This window comes from Chiloscyllium plagiosum, unplaced genomic scaffold (assembly GCF_037043375.1).
Source record: "Chiloscyllium plagiosum isolate Xiang-an unplaced genomic scaffold, Cpla_swu_hap1 HiC_scaffold_18, whole genome shotgun sequence".
Classification (NCBI taxonomy): Eukaryota; Metazoa; Chordata; class Chondrichthyes; order Orectolobiformes; family Hemiscylliidae; genus Chiloscyllium; species Chiloscyllium plagiosum.
In genome coordinates this window covers 102496364-102513194 of record NW_028270156.1, presented here as the reverse complement: position 1 = coordinate 102513194, position 16831 = coordinate 102496364, and the positions used below count along the sequence as shown (strand labels likewise).

The 16831-nt window shown below is 42.4% G+C and overlaps 1 long non-coding RNA gene across 2 annotated transcripts in view; it reads left to right on the top strand.

Annotated features, from left to right (window-relative positions):
• The first annotated feature begins 12482 nt into the window (after positions 1–12482).
• LOC148147129 (uncharacterized) overlaps positions 12483–16831 on the top strand; it is a 46261-nt gene continuing 41912 nt past the window's right edge. For both annotated transcript variants that reach the window (XR_015760062.1, XR_015760063.1), the window contains exons 1-3: positions 12483–12528; positions 13166–13272; positions 15982–16064. This is a non-coding gene — a long non-coding RNA (uncharacterized LOC148147129). The remainder of the gene's footprint in view (positions 12529–13165; positions 13273–15981; positions 16065–16831) is intronic.

Sequence of the window (16831 nt, the reverse complement as noted above, 5' to 3'; positions counted from 1 at the left end):
AAAAGTATATTCCAGTGAAAAGGAAGGACTGTAAGAAAAGGCATACTCTGCGATGGGTATCTAAGGAAAGCAATCAAATTGAAAGGGAAGGCATACAAAGTGGCCAAAAATAGCCTGAAACTAGAACTGGGAAAACTTTAAAGGTCAACAGAAAGTCACAGCAGAGCTATAAAAAATAGTAATTAGAACAGGAGAAAAATAAACTAGCACAGACTATAAAGACAGAGAGCAAAATTTCATATAAATAATAAATAAATAAATATTTTTGCGAAAAGAATGGCTAAAGTAAATGTTGGTCCCTTGGAAAATGAGAAGAAGCATTTAGTTATGGGATATCACAGTGGAGGACACTAATATCTTGCCAGTAATTAACAAAGAGACAACGGTAGGTATGGATTTGGAAATTATCATTATTATGGAATAGCTAGTGTTGACTGTTGGAGGTAATTGTTCTAATGATAGAAAAGTCTCCTGACCCTGATGGAATGCATCCCAGGGTACTCAAGGAGATGCCAGGAGAAATAGCAAATGCACTGGCAGTAAGTTTCCAAAATTCACTGGACTCTGTGGCAGTCCCAGCAGATTGGAAAGCAGCAAAAGTGATGACACTATTTTAAAAAGGAAGTGGACAAAAGATGGGAAATTATACACCAGTTAGCTTATTCTCTGTCGTGGGAAAGATGCTTGGGTCTATTATCAAGGAAGAAATAGCAGGGAATCTCGATACAAATTGTCCCGTTGGACGGACGCAGCATGGGTTCATGAAGGGCAGGTCATGTTTGACAAATATTTCAGAATTCTGTGAAGACATTACGAGCAAGGTGGACAACGGGGACTCAGTGGATGTGGAGTACCTGGATTTCCAAAAGGCCTTCAACAAGGTGCTGTGCAAGAGACTGTTGCATGATATAAGGGTGCATGGTGTTAGGGGTAGAGTATTAGCATGGATAGAAGATTGGTTGAATAAAAGGAAGCAAAGTGTGGGGATAAATGAGTATTATTCTGGCTGGCAATCAGTGACTAGTTGTGTGCTTCTGGGATCAGTGTTGAGACTGCAAATATTTACAATTGATACAGATAATTTGGAGTTGAGGACCACCTGTAGGGTGTCAAATTTTGCATATGAGACTAAGATGAGTAGCAGAATAAAGTGTGCGGAGGACTGTGAAACTTTGTAGAGGAACATAGATACATTGAGTGAGTGGGCAATGGTCTGGCAAATGGAATACAATGTTCATAAATGTAAAGTCATACTGTTTGTTTGGAGTAACATTACAAAGGAGATTATTACTTGACTTTTAAAAAGTTGCACATTTGCTATGCAGAGGCACCAGGGTATCCTTCTGCATGAGGGTTGGTCACCAGGTACAAAGATCCATTCAGAAGGCAAATGGAATTTTGTCCTTCATTGCTGAAGGGATTGTGTTTAAATGTAAAGATTATGTTCCAGCTGTGTTGGGTGAGGTCACACCTGGAGTACTGCATGCAGTTTTTATCTCCTTACATGAGAGAGGACGTCCTGGCTCTGGAGGGCGTGCAGAGGAGGTAAACTAGGTTGATTCCGGAGTTGAGGGGGTTGGCTTAACAGAGACTGAGTAGATTGGAATTGTGAGAAATAAAACTCACAGTATAATAAATTTCAGTCTGAGTCAAAATCTGAACCAGCGAATTTTATTGGAACCTTCTTGCAAGAAGGGGTTACCAGTGGGCACACACATTCAGGGATTGCTTTACAATGTATACAGTTTTAATTTTCGGTATTCCCCGTTTACCTCATAGGTCTTCATGCCTATCAATCTCTCTTATTGCGTTCTGCCACTACCCAGGTCCGCTCTGCCATTATTACTTGCCCCTTATCCAAGCAGGCGACCCTCCCCTCTGTAAGTGCTGACATAAGGGAGATTTTGCTAAACCTCGATCTTGATGTTCTTTTCACTTTATCTGTTTGCTTGTAACATCTTCCATTGTTCATAGGTACATTCCATTCCTGAATATACATTTTAACAATATGTCTTTTCTTGCCTAGTTTATGAGCTTCAGCTATCTCAGCTCTTTTGCTGAAATTGTAAATTATTTAAACTATCGTGATGGAAGAAATTACTTGCTAGAATAATTATGCACTAAAGTTACTCAATTATCCACAATTATATACTAAAGTTAGTAATTATTTACCTATCTCCCACAATTATATGCTGAAGTTAGTACTCAATTTCACTGTTCAATGTTCGCAGGAGGACAGTAAAACACTGTTTTACCTATATCCCACAGGATTATATTCATTGTAATTCAGAAGAATGGAAACATAAAATAATGTATGGAATGGATAAAACAAAAGTAGTGAGGATGTTTCCACTGGCAGGTGAAGCGAGGGCAACATGGCATCATCTCAAGATTAGAGGCAGCAAATTTAGCACTAAATTGAGAAGGAACTTCTTAACCACTATGGAATTAATTTCACAGGAAAGTAGTTGATGCTAGTTCAATAAACGTTTTTAAAGCTAAGGTAGATTTTTATTAAAAAAGAAATAATCAATTAAGGGATGTGGTGAGAACGCGGGTAAATGGTTCTGCGTCCACGAAATGATCTTGTTGAATAGCAGAGAAGGCTCGAAGGGCAGGACGGCCTTCTCCTGTTCCTAGTTCTTTTGTTCTTATATTATGCATTCCTCCCTCACTCGTGACTTGCAGGTGCTGGTTTTGGATTAGGATGGACAAAATTATAATTTAGTGAACGCCCACTTTAGAGTCCAACAAGTTTATTTGGAAGCACTAGTTTTGCTCCTTTTTCATCAGGTGGTTGTGTGATTTTTAACATTGTAAAAACAATGACTGCAGATGCTGGAAACCAGATTCTGGATCAGTGGTGCTGGAAGAGCACAGCAATTCAGGCAGCATCCGAGGACAGGCAAAATCGACGTTTCGGGCAAAAGCCCTTCATCAGGAATAAAGGCAGAGAGCCTGAAGCGTGGAGAGATAAGCTAGAGGAGGGTGGGGGTGGGGAGAGAGTGGCATAGAGTACAATAGGTCAGTGGGGAAGGAGATGAAGGTGATAGGTCAGGGAGGAGAGGGTGGAGTGGATAGGTGGAAAAGGAGCTGGGCAGGTCGGACAAGTCCGGACAGGTCAAGGGGACAGTGCGGAGCTGCAAGTTTGAAACTAGGATGAGGTGGGGGAAAGGGAAATGAGGAAACTGTTGAAGTCCACATTGATGCCCTGGGGTTGAAGTGTTCCGAGGCGGAAGATGAGGCATTCTTCCTCCAGGCGTCTGGTGGTGAGGGAGCGGCGGTGGAGGAGGCCCAGCACCTCCATATCCTCGGCAGAGTGGGAGGGGGAGTTGAAATGTTGAGCCACTGGGCGATTTGGTTGATTGGTGCGGGTGTCTTGGAGATGTTCCCTAAAGCGCTCTGCTAGGAGGCGCCCAGTCTCCCCAATGTAGAGGAGACCGCATCGGGTGCAACGGATACAATAAATGATATTAGTGGATGTGCAGGTAAAACGTTGATGGATGTGGAAAGCTCCTTTGGGGCCTTGGATAGAGGTGAGGGAGGAGGTGTGGGCGCAGGTTTTACAGTTCCTGCGGTGGCAGTGGAAAGTGCCAGGATGGAAGGGTGGGTCGTAGGGGGGCGTGGACCTGACCAGGTAGTCACGGAGGGAACGGTCTTTGCGGAAGGCGGAGAGGGGTGGGGAGGGAAATATATCCCTGGTGGTGCTGTCTGTTTGGATTTTTAACATTGTCCCCTCTCGTAAGTTATGAACAGCAGCAGAAGCCACAAAGCAGTGCGCATGCTCCAACCAACAATGGGCCCCGGGTGATTGATGTCAGCAGCGGACCAATGGAAAGACAGGTCTTCCAGCTCTGCTGGAAGTAAATGAGGGGTGGGACTTGACTATACCACGTGATTATCCCCGCCGTCGGCGCGCGTGTTCAGGACGTGTGGCTGGAGAGCTGTCGGTAAGGAAAGAAATAAACAGCAGGAAGCGGGAGGGTAATGGTGTTGGTATGGGCTGAGAGGTTTTAAATACATTTGGTGCACATCGGAAAACACAAATTTGAAACTTACAGTCCCGTTTTTGCAGCAAAGGGGAAAATGCCTCATTGAGCGATCCTGCCCGAGTGAGCGCCGCCATCTTTATTCGGGGCAACGACTCACTGGACACGTGCGCAGCCGCCAGCTTTGTAGGGGGCAAAGTTTAGAGGGGTGTATGTGCAGCTCTCCCTGATAGAGTCATGGGGCAGGATTTACACAGAGCACATTCAAACCCAGGGAAATGGATGCTTTTTATTCTGGACATGTCTCGTCATTCATTTAAAAAAATTTGATGTGAAGAGAGGCGGTACAGATAGTAAGTTTGCAGATGACACCAAAATTGCAGGTATTGTGGACAGTGAAGAAAGATATCTCGGAGTACAATGGGATATTGATCAGATTGGTCAATGGGCTGAGGAGTGACAGATAGGGTTTAATTTAGATAAATGTGAGGTGATGCATCTTAGAAAAGCAAATCAGAGCAAGACACATACTGAATTGTAAGGTCTTGGAGATTCTTGCTGAACAAATAGACCTTGGAGTGCAGGTTCATAGATCCTTGAAAGTAGATAGAATAGTGAAGAAGTTGTTTAGTATGCTTTCCTTTATTGGTCACAGCATTGAGTAACGGAGCTGAACAGGACCTTGGTTAGGCCACTTTTGAAATATTGTTTACAATTCTAGTCCCCCTCCTATCAGAAGGAGGAACTGAAACATGGAAGGTTTGAGAATTGATTTTCAAGGATGTTGCGAGTTGGAGGATTTGAGTCACAGGGAGAGGCATAATAGGCTGGGTCCATTTTCCCTGGAGTGTCATAGGCTGAGGTGTGATGTTATAGAGCTTTATAAAATCATGAGGTGCGTGGATAGCATAAATAGACGAGATGTTTACCTTGGGTTTGTGGAGCCCAGAACTAGAGGATATAGGTTTAGGTTAAGAGAGGAAGATTCAAAAGGAGCCTAAAGGGCAACTAAAATTGGAACACTTAAAAAGCATTTGAATAGGAAGGGTTCAGAGGGATGTTGGCCAAATGCTGGCAAATGGGAATAGATTAGGTTAGAATATCTGGTTGGCAGAGACGGTTGCACCAAAGAGTCTGTTTCAGTGCTAGTCATCTCTGACTGTGATATCATAAAAGTGAACACTGTTCTGATTCTCCTCTGGTCTCCTTGATGTCCATTTGTTCATTATCTTGCTTCCTCAGTGTCTCGTGTGTATTTTTGCTCTGTTTAGTATTTTACTATTATGTTCACAGACCCTTTTGTAAATGAATTGTCTACTGCTGCCCAACTCATGACCATATGCTTCTCATTATCAGGTTTTTTTTCCCACAATATCTTTGATAGTCAAGAATTCTTTTTTCCAATAAGCGAGTAAATTTTCCTTCTATTTCTAACAGCCAAATTCTGCACCATTTTCGTTCTCTATAATTCATACTGCACTCTCTGAAAAATCGTGTGTATTTCTCCTTCCACAGGTACCAGTGATCAATGCCAAAGCCCTGGTGCCTGTGGAGAGGGTAATATTTGACTTCTTGTACAGCTGCAGTTTGTATGGTGAAGGTGCTCCCACAACGTGGTTGGGTAAGAGACAGAACAGATTATTCACTCAGCGATAGTGACGAGTAGAAGATACCGGTAAAAATCAATATGTTTTTAATTTCACAAAAACATTATTGAGAACTTTTGACAAAAGGCCAAAGATGGAGAATATTATGCCAGTGCTAGAGCAGTACTTGTCTTGGTGGGCAACAAGTTCTGGAGCACAGCCATCAGTCTTATTGCGACAATGTTGGCAGGGCCCAGAGCCTTTACACTATTTGTCCATTTCTTGATCTGATTTGAAATGAGTTTTCAACTAATCCAATTCACATCTGTGTCAGGGCCCAATGGGGAAGCTCATTCACTTGGCACTGCTGGCTGAAGATTGCTGCAAATGCTGTTGTCGTATCTGTTACATGGATGATTGAGACCCTTCTGTCTGTAGGGATGGGGATATCTGTGATGCTTCCTGCAGTGAGTTGTTTAATTGTCCATCACCAAGCATGACTAGGTGTGGCAGAAATGCAGAGCTCAGATCTGATCCAGTGGTTGTGGGATCACATAGTTCTATTTGGTGTTGCTTGCACTGTTTGGCGTGCAGGTTTGGTAGCTGCACCAGGTTGGCACCTCAATTTTATGTACTGGTACTGCTGCTGGCATGTCGTCCTGTATTCTCCATTGAACCTGGGCTGATCTCCTGGCTTGATGTTATTGGTTGAGTGGGGGATATACCAGGCCATGAGATTTCAGATTGGGCTGGAGTACAGTTCTGCTGCTGTTTTTGGCCCACAGTGAGGCAGAAGTTGCAGTGTCAAGAGGACTGACTTTGTGGTTGTACTTTCCAGTGCATTGGTAGATGTAATAAAGTCCACCTAGTTTCCTTCCTTTGTTGAGACTGTGCAGTGATTAATACAGTGAGTGATTGGGTGGACCACTGTCAGGAATGCAACTTTTAAAAACAGGTTTTGTGATTTTTTTTATGCATAATTTCAGTTGCATCACAATGTAAATGTTTGCTATGAATTCTGTGCCTCAGAATTGTGCCCTCCACAATCACCTGATGAAGGAGCGGCACTCCGAAAGCTAGTGTGCTTCCAATTACACCTGATGGACTATAACCTGGTGTTGTGTGATTCTTAACTTAGAATATGACAGCACTACTAACAGGACTGCATGTAAACAGGCTCAATCCAGTTAATCAATACATTCGGAAGGATTTCCTCCAAGTTTGATGACTCAATATTAGTCAAAACCGTCAACTTCAACCTGCAATGTTGCTCTTAACAAAAACTTCAGGCTGACACAAAGCTCCCCACCCCACTGCAATGTGGTAACCGGGCCCGGCCCAGGAACTGGGACATTTGTGGACTGTGATCTCAAAGGAAGTGAGAAAACACAATTCTGACAGATTAGTCCTCAAAGGTGAGTAGCAAGTTTGAGAAAAGGCCGGTGGTATGCCACCTTGCACTTAGCTTAATTGCATTTCTTATTTACAGTTGTGTTTTGCAAAGTACAAAGAACTGTGTTTTCCATGGTTGGGGAGTTTTATCCTAGTTGATCACAGTTGCTGCCTCTTGCTCCCCAAGTCAAATCATCGGATCTATATAAAAAAATAAACTGCAGGTGCTGAACCACAGAAACAAAGTGCTGGAGAAACTCAGCAGTTCTGAGGGCATCAGTGAAGTGAAAAAAATGTTACATTTCAAGTTCACTAACTCTTCGTCTGAACGGACAAATGGTCATGAGACTTTGAACTTACAATGTTTTTTCCCCCCTCAGAGATGCTGCTGGACCTGCGGTTCTCCAGCACTGTGCTTTCTATAGTGAACTTTATTTACAAAACAGATCGGAAAAATACTAATCTCCAAAAGTGAAAGGTTCATTGCAAACATGAGCATAGTTTCCACACTTGAGTTACACAAGTACGTCTCAGTTTAAAAACAAGATTTAATGTCAAAGTGACATTCCATCTCAAAATTAGCCGAGTTACACCAGTAATAAAGCTCATCCACCCAATGAGGCACTTCAGCACAACATCCTGCAGTGTTGTACACAGCTACCTTTACCAAAGAATGATCACATGTCACAAAATTGAAGGCCAAGAGCATGTCTCTTTAAAGGAGCTGAAGTCAAACTCAATTTTTGGAAGGATTTTTATTAAACCTGATTGAACATTTAAACCTCAGAGCATAATCTTTGCTTTTTTAAACAAAATGTGTTGGAAACATCCCACATCTTGCTAAAGGCTCAGTTCGGTCTGATACATAGAGCCAAAGGTCAAACAAACATCTCACTTTCCATTCACTTCTACAAAGGGCTGACATCACATTTCTTCAGGATTTAAAGTATTTTATAAATTGTTTGTAAAATCATTTGTCACATTAAAGAACTGGACAATAAATGTCATTGTATACAATAAGAGTGAAGCCTGTGACAGCAGATTTAGCTTTGGAGGGCAGTTATGCGTTTTCTAAATTCTGGGAGCACTTTGGGAGACTGCTCCCAGGTGGTGATAGTGAGCATATCTGGAATGCACTGTTTAGATTTGGGAATCCATGGGAAACAATCTGTGGTTTCACTAATACTTGGCTTGCGTTGTTGGTGTACAGTAAGCAATTCATAAAGTTACTTATGTATTGTTGTTGACTACCTGAATGGTATTCAAATCTTCCAGGTTGCCTTCAATAGTGTAAGTGTATCTATTGTAAATATTTGGAATACTCCAGAACTGCCCAGTGCTTGGCAAATTCAGGGGGGACAAAAAAATCACATTGAGTAATTTGAAATTAACAATCCAAGAGGACTTAACCACTGAAGTATTCAATTCAAATAGTTAAATGGAGTGCTCACATTTAAAATACCTCTTCCTGATCTTTGGGCACCCGGTACGGAGGAAGGAGGGCAGGTCTGAGGACCTCCTCGTGGGTCTGCTCCTGGGCCTGGCCAAACTGGCCATTAACAGGTCCAGGCAGCGGGCCGTGGAGGGTGTCGTTAGGGCCGACTGCCTGCCCCTCTTCCGCGGCTACGTTAGGGCCCGGGTGTCCTTGGAGAAGGAGCACGCGGTGTCCACCAACACCCTGGAGTTGTTCAGGGAGAGGTGGGCGCCACAGGGAGTGGAGTGCATCATTTCTCCCTCCAATTCTATGTTGATTTAGTCCCTACCCTCCCCTTCACTGTTTTGATCACACAGCACTGCCCTTTGATGTGAAGGGCAGTGTTTGTCACTGGCCACCCGGGTGTTTTCCTATCTTCCTGGTGGTGAAAATTGAATAAAGATTCGTGCACTTTGTGTCTTTCACTGTGTCTCACACCTGCACACACACACCATGGGTGCTGGGGAAAAAAAATAAGCACTACCGCACTTAGGTGGTAGTGTGGGGAAATAAAAAAAATAAATAAATAAACAGGTTATTGTTTTCCTATCTTCCTTGTTAAAAAAAAAACAAAAAAAAAACAAAATTAAAATACCTCTTATCCATAAGAATGGATGGACTGACAGAATTGTGACCAAATTCCTAGCTGGGGCATGTGAAATGTGCTTTGATAAAGTCACCTGCATTTACCAACAATAATTTGGCAAGCTCGGAAATTTAAAAAAACAATACGAGCTTCATTGCTGCTCCAGTCGGGTCCCAAGCTCTGTGCAAAAGTAACAATGTTCAGGTTTATTGCATACACTCTGAAACACGTGTTCCTTCGACAGATCCTGCAAGTTTCCCCAATGAGCATAGTCCATCCAAATGATGTTGCTAACTTTGGCCAACTCATTTCTTTCCAAGCCTCTATAACCTGAAGAGTGACCAGAAGCAATTACTCCCCATATGTGGGAACATTACCGACGAGGATTATTTCCTTCAGAATTGACTTCCATATATTCAGTGCCCAGAAAAAATAAAAAGCTTGTCACCTTTTATAGAGCAATGATTCAGTGGGAGTAAAACGCTAAACTTTTCTTGCTGAACAATCAAGCTGCCTAAATTTTAAAAATGAACACTTCTTAATAGTTCTTAATAGATCTATTAAGAATGAACACTTGTAATAGATCCTAATGAAATGTATTGTGCAAAACAAATCACATGATACATAGTTATTCAGATAATAAAACAAGTTTGTTCAGCGAAGAACCCAGAGGAAAAGGTCATGAAATAATGTGAGTTTGATATACCTCAATCATCATTGCAAGTGTATTCTCTGCATAAATTCTCCCTTTCTTCCTCGAAGTATTCAACTTCTTGAATAATTGAGAGAATGAAGTCACAGTTGTACAACACAAACTTAGACCCTTCAGTCCAACTTGCCCATGCTGACCAGATATCAAAAATCTAATCCCATTTGCCAGCATTTGTTCCATATCCATCTAAACCCTTTCTACTGATTATCAGTTTATTTTACTTTATCAGCACTTGAAATACTGACATTTTTTTTCTCCCAACATTGGTTAAAGAAATCATAAGTTCATTTATCTAAGTTAATTTTGTAATCTTTCACAAAGAAACAAGTGAGAACAACATATAGCTGAGTGCAAAACAAAATACTGCAGCTGCGCGATATCTGGGAACACTCTAAAGCTGAGGCACTGATACTGCACAAGTTTGTCAGCACGGTTTCAATTACTGACAATAATTTAGTAATGTCTTAGCCTTCACATAGTTAAGGTAAATGTGAGATATCTGAATTTCATGAATTGGTTCCTATTGCACTTCGATCAACAAAAATTATTCTTGGTTTAATCTACTCAAAGGAGAAAGTGACGACCAAAGAAGCTGGACGTCAGAATCGAAAAGTGTCATGCTGGAAAAGCACAGCAAGTCAGGCAGCATCCGAGAAGCAGGAGAGTTGATGGTTCGAGCATAAGCCCTTTATCAGGAATCACAGGCTTCAGAAAAATAACTGGCATAAACTTATGCCAATACATATGTAGAAGGGTCAAAGCACGTTACTATCAGATTAGAGACTAATTTCAAATTTGGTACCATTGAGTGCAACATTTCAGGATGATATTTACATATGTACCTAAAAGAGAAGTTGTCTAAAATTACAAGCTCTAGAATGATTATAGAATTAAACATGGAAATAAAGCTGGTGAACAAGAATGGCAAAGTGAAGTCCCATCAGTATCGCCTTGGGCAGTGTCAAGTAAGAATTTGAGAGCAGAGTTGCCACTTTGGTGTAACCTGCAGTCTGGCCAAATTGCAGCAAACATCTGTTCAATTTTATCTGCAAACTATTGAATGCAAAATCCTCCTTGCACAATAATGAGGCAGCATTTTGGGATGTCATTTTTCAATTATATTATTTTCAAAGTTACTCACAATTAAGAGTGTTCACTTGGTGCTGTCTGCATAACACAGTACGAAAAGGAATTAACAGAAAAAAACATTATAACCCAAATTCAGAGTCACTAATTTATTGATATTGCATGGGTCCAGCATTGATAAGTAATCTATTTTTAAAAATAAATACAGATACATTTACTAATTACATTGGAGTACAGTCAAGTTTCTTACTGAACAGTGACAAGATTGTACAGAGTCCGCATGGATTTAAGAGAGGGGAATTATACTTAGCAAATCTACTGAAATATTCGACTCTGTAGATTCTTAAAGTAAGAAATTGCAGGACATTTAGGAAAGCTTATCATTAAACATGATAGACTGGGTTTTGTGAAAGAGAAACTATATTTGACAAATTTGCAACAGTTCATTGAGGAGATAACAAGAAGGGCTGATAAAGGGCAATCCAATGATGTTCTGTATTTGGATTTTAAAAATGCAAATGATAAGGTGCTACATAAAAGTTATTTGCACAATTTAGGAGCTCATGGTATCAGCGTAATGTATTAGCATGGATTGAGGATTGGTTAACCACACTGGCTGTTGGTGAGTCCTCACTTGCAGTGTTGTATACAATGTTAGCTCCCATATTTAATAAAGGATAAACTAACATCGGAAACCATTCAAAAAAGATTCACTTAGGTGCTTCGAGGACGAAAGGGTTGACCTATCAAGAATAGATAAGCAGGGGTGATCTTATGGAAACAAGATTCTGAGGAGCTTGACAGAGTAGATGTTGACTAGATCTTCGAGCACCAGTGAAGTCTCAAACCAGGGGACATTACATAAGGGAACATTCATTTTAGAAAAAGTAAAGAATTTTTTCTCTCAGTGAATGGGTAGAATTTTCTCACCCAAACAATTGTGAAAGTTAAATGTGGGAGGGGAAAGGTTGGGTTACTCTTCGGAGGGTTGTTCTGGCTTGTTGGGCTGAAGGGCCTGTTTCTACACAGTAGGGAATCTATGATTCTATCTCAAATTATTTTAAAAGAGGGCAGATAGATTTTTGAAATATTGAGCAGTTGAGGGCTATGCGGATCAAGCATAAAAGAGGTGTTGAGGTCTGGGTTGGCCCAGCCATGATCTGATAGAATGGGGGAACAAGCTGAAAGAGATGAATTGCCTACTCCTGCTCCGATTCCTGGAGGCTCCATTTTATGTTTTTTTTGTTGTTTCCAAAGAAGAGCGTGATACAATGTGCTAAAGATCTCAGATGTTGTGAAAATGGGGTGTTTATGTACTGATTCAGATGGCATTGATTCATCAATCATAGCTATTCAGTCATGACGAGGAAGGCAATTCCCTCCATGAATAAAGGAAATCTACTGCAGAGCTCACACAAAGGGAATTCTTACCCTCAGTAAACTCTCCCATCACATTACCCAACATATCAGCAAAAGCAGGACACACTGCATGCTCTAGCCAATAAAGGGACCCCCGAATGATTGATGTCAGCACCGGACCAATGAAAGGACGGTGGGCGGAGCTGGATGACCTAGCGGGATGTTGGTCCTCCAACCAATCAAAGTGAATGTCGGGCGGAGCTAAACTAAACCATGTGATCACTCGCGCGCGGCGCAGAGTAGCTGTAATGAATGCTCGGGAAGTTATGGAAAGAAAGGATACGGTAAGGAAAAAAATAAACATGGAAACTGGAGAAAAACTGTGTTGCTATGAGCGGAGAGGTTTTACAAACAAATTGTGCACGTCAGAAAACACAAATTTGAACGTCCCAGTCCCGTGTTTGCAGTAAATGGGGAATTGCCTCAGCGCGGCTGCAGGCCTGAGTGAGCGCCGCCATCTTTATTCGGGACAACGATTCATTGGAAACCTGCGCGGCCGCCATCTTTGTAGGGGGCAAGGTGCAGCCAGGCGCATGTGCAGCCTTTCTCTGGTACAGAGTCTTTGTGATCATAGCAGCCAATACTGCTCTGATTCACCTCTGGGCTCCCTCATCACCACTTTGTCAATATCTAGCTTCCTCAGTCTCGAACCATGGGTGTATTTTTGGTCTGTTTACTGCTGTATTATTACTTTTATTGACCTTTGCAAATGAGTTTTTCGCTGCGGCCCAGCCCCTGACCATGTCCTGCTAGATTATCAGATTACTTTTTTCTTGAATATTTTTGACAGTCAAGAATTCTTTTTTCCAAAAAGCAAGTGTATTTTCCTTCCATTTCTGGCTGTCAAATTCTGCACCATTTTCATTCCCTGTAATCCATTTTGCACTCCATGAAACATCGACTGTGTTTCTCCTTCCACAGATACCAGTGATTAATGCCAAAGCCCTGTTGCTTGTGGAGAGGGTGATGTTTGACTTTCTTGTACAGCTGCAGTTTGTGTGGTGAAGGTGCTCCTACAATGTGGTTGGGTAAGAGACATTACAGAGTATTCATTACAGCAACAGTGATGATTTGAAAATAATGTCAAATCAACAACAGTTTGTTTTTTTATTATCATGCTTATAATTTCACAAAAATACTATTGAGAACTTTAGACATAAGGCCAGAGATGGAGATATTAGGTCAGGTGACCAAAAGTAGGTTTTGAGGGATGTCTTAAAGGTGGAAAACAGACCTGTGAGATTTTGGTTGCGAATTTCAGACCATGCTGCTTCAGCAACTGTAGAAACAGCCACACAGATGAAGTAATGAATTAACAAATTGTTGGGAGTCTCAAAGAAAATGGGTTGTCGAGGTCTCAAAGTGTGTGTGGTGCAGGGAGCTAGGGATTATCACAGCCAGGAATTAAATCAAGTGTGAGAAATTTAAATTGAGGGATATTGGCCACATGCTGGCAGGTGAGACTAGATTGGGTTGGGATATCTGTTTGGCATGGATGGGTTGGACCGAAGGGTCTGTTTCCATGCTGTACATCTCTATGACTCTATGTTGTTGCTTATGAATAGGAGACTTTTGATGAATCAACAAGCAGATATTTAGATGTTCTTGAGATTACAGGGAGGTTGAATGTGGGAAGCTGGCCAGGGAGTGAGTTTGGATAATGAAGTCTAGAGATAGCTCATATACTTTCATCACATTGTGTTGAGACAAGGGTGAAATCAGCTCGAAATAGTGATCTTGGAGTGGGGCTGAGCTATCACCCTCACCTCACCTCTGGGATTCAGCTGGTTGTCAGTTTGTGAATCAGGCGGTGACACAATCGTGAGCTCATTGGCCCTGGTGGAGCCGAAAGTGAGTGTCGCTCAGCTGGCTGTTGCAGAGCAGCTGTTGCTTGGTAGCCCTGGTGATGACATCTTCCATCACTTTACTGCTGATCGAGTGTAGACTGATAGATGGAAATTGCCTGGGTTGGATTGTTCTGTGCTTTTGTGTTAAACATCCCTGGGCAATGTTCCACATTGTCGGTAGATGCCAGTGCTGGAGCGGTATGTGGCTCGGTGGGTGGCAAGTTCTAGAGCACAAGCCATCAGTATGATTGCCAGAATATTGGCAGGGCCAGTAGCCTTTACACTACTTAACCATTTCTTGATGTGATTCAAACTGAATCGAACTGGTTTAAAACTCACATCTGTGATGTTAGAAACCACTGGAGAAGGCTGAGATGGATCATCCCACTTTGCACTTCTGGCTGCAGATTGCTGCAAATGCTGTCATCTTATCTGGTGCATGGGTATGTGAGGCCCCTCCATCAGTAAGGGTGGGGATTTCTGTGATGCTTCCCCCAGTGAGTTGTTTAATTGTCCATCACTGTTCACAACTGGGTGTGGCAGAACTGCAGAGTTCCGATCTGTTCCATTGGATGTTGGATCACTTAGCTCTGTTGCTTGCTGCTGATGCTGTTTGATATGCAGGTAGTTCTGTTTGATAGCTTCACCAGATTAGCACTTCATTTTTAGGTATGCCTGGTGCTGCTCTTGGCAAGCCCTCCTTTACTGTCCATTGTGATGGGTGAGAGCAGGATTTACAAACCCATGAGATTACAGATTGTGCTGGAGTACAGTTCTGCTGCTGTTGATGTCCCACAGTACCTTATAGATACCCTATTTGAGATTCTACATCTCTTCGAAGTCTGTCCCATTTAGAACGGTGATAGTGCCACTCAACACAGCGGAGGTTTTCTCAACTTTAAGGCAAGGCATTGTCTCCAAAAGGAACATGTGATGGTCGTTCTTACCGATAACTGTCATGGCCAGGCGTATCTGCAGCTTGTCAATTCATAACAATGAGATCAAGTATGTTTTTTTCCTTCTTGTTGGTTCCCTCACCACCCGCTGCAGACTCAGTTGAGCAGCTACGTCCATCAGGACATGACCAGCTCAGTCAGTAATTCTGTTGCAGAGCCAGTCTCGATTGTGGACATTGAAATCCTGTACCCAGAGTATGTTTGACACCATTTTGTTGCCTCAGTGCTTCCTCCAAATGTTGTTCAATACGAAGGAGAACTGATCCATCAGCCAAGGGAGGACGGTACATGGTAATCAGCAGGAGCCATGAGACTCCCAGGGCGAATCCTCCCTGTCTGTACACCACTGTGCCACCACCTCTGTCTGGTCTGTGCTGCCGGTGGGACAGGACATATCCAGAAATTTTAGGAGAAATTGAAGACTGTAGATGCTGGAGGTCAGAGTCGATAGTGTGGTGCTGGAAAAGCACACCAGATCAGACTGATGAAGGGCTGAGGCTCAAAACGTCGATTCTCCTGCTCCTCTGATGCTGCCTGACTGTTGTGCTCTTCCAGCACCACACTCTCGATATCTAGGATGGTGAAAGTGGTGTCTGGTCATTGTCTGTAAGGGATGATTCCGTGAATATGACTGTCAGGCTGTTTCTTGACTAGTCTGAGGTACAGCTCTCCACATTTTGGCATCAAAAACTAGATGTTAGTGAGGAGGACGTTGCACCATCGAGAGGGCTGATTCTGTGGTTGTAATTTCTGGTGCCTTGTTAGATGCCACATGGTCCATCCAGTTTCATTCCTGTGTTGAGACTTTACAGTGATTAGTACAGTGAGTAGCTGGATGGGATGCTGTCAGGTTGGCAGGATTTTTTTTACCATTGACAATGGTTTCATGGAAATCAGGAGATTCCTAATTCCAGTTATTTTTTCGTGAATTCAGATTCCACCATCTGCCAAGATGGGATTCGAACCAGGACTTCAGTCGTTTGTTTTAATATTCTGGATAAAAGCTAAACACATCAGGTTTGTTCACTCATTTTAAATATCACTAACCCTGGTTTTGTTTCTTTGTAAAACACTGTCCATCATCCTGTCTCCTCTATCCTCCCCTCCAATAACATGAGTGAGGAGCACATGGAGTTTCTCTGTCACCATGACTGAGATAATCCGATCTGCTGCTTCCCTCCCTCCCACTAGCCCACCGAGCCAAACTGCCTCACGTGGTGTTCCTGGTTTTTGTCCTAAACCTACATCTTTCTCCAGTCTCTTGTTAAGCCTTATCAGAGCTCATCTTTACAATTTACCCAAAGCTTGCTAAACCACAGACTTTCCAACACTGTCTCCTCCTCCTCCTCACCGATTCACAGATATTGTTCCTTGTTCTGGCTGTCTGTCTTTTCTGGTTGTGCCCTTCTCTCCCCTTCTTTGAAAAACTTCCTTTTGACCTCATGGTTTTTGGAAAATCCTGCTCCATTTCCACTCTCTCTTTCCTTTCTGAATTCCTTGCATTTGGTGTCCCTCCAGTATCTATCCTTGCTCTCTCCTGTATCTCACCTACATACTGCCAGGAGTTGACATTGTGAAAAAGCACCATGTTAGGTTTCACATGTACATTGACACTGCCCAGCTCTCCCTCCCCACCATCCCTCTCCATTGTTCCACTGTTACTCAGTTACCAAACTGCTTATCACATTCCCACTACTTGATTAGCTGCAGTTTCCTCCAATGAAACATTGTAACGGTTAAACCCATTGCCTTCAGTTGTTATTCCAAACTCCTTTCTCTTACTG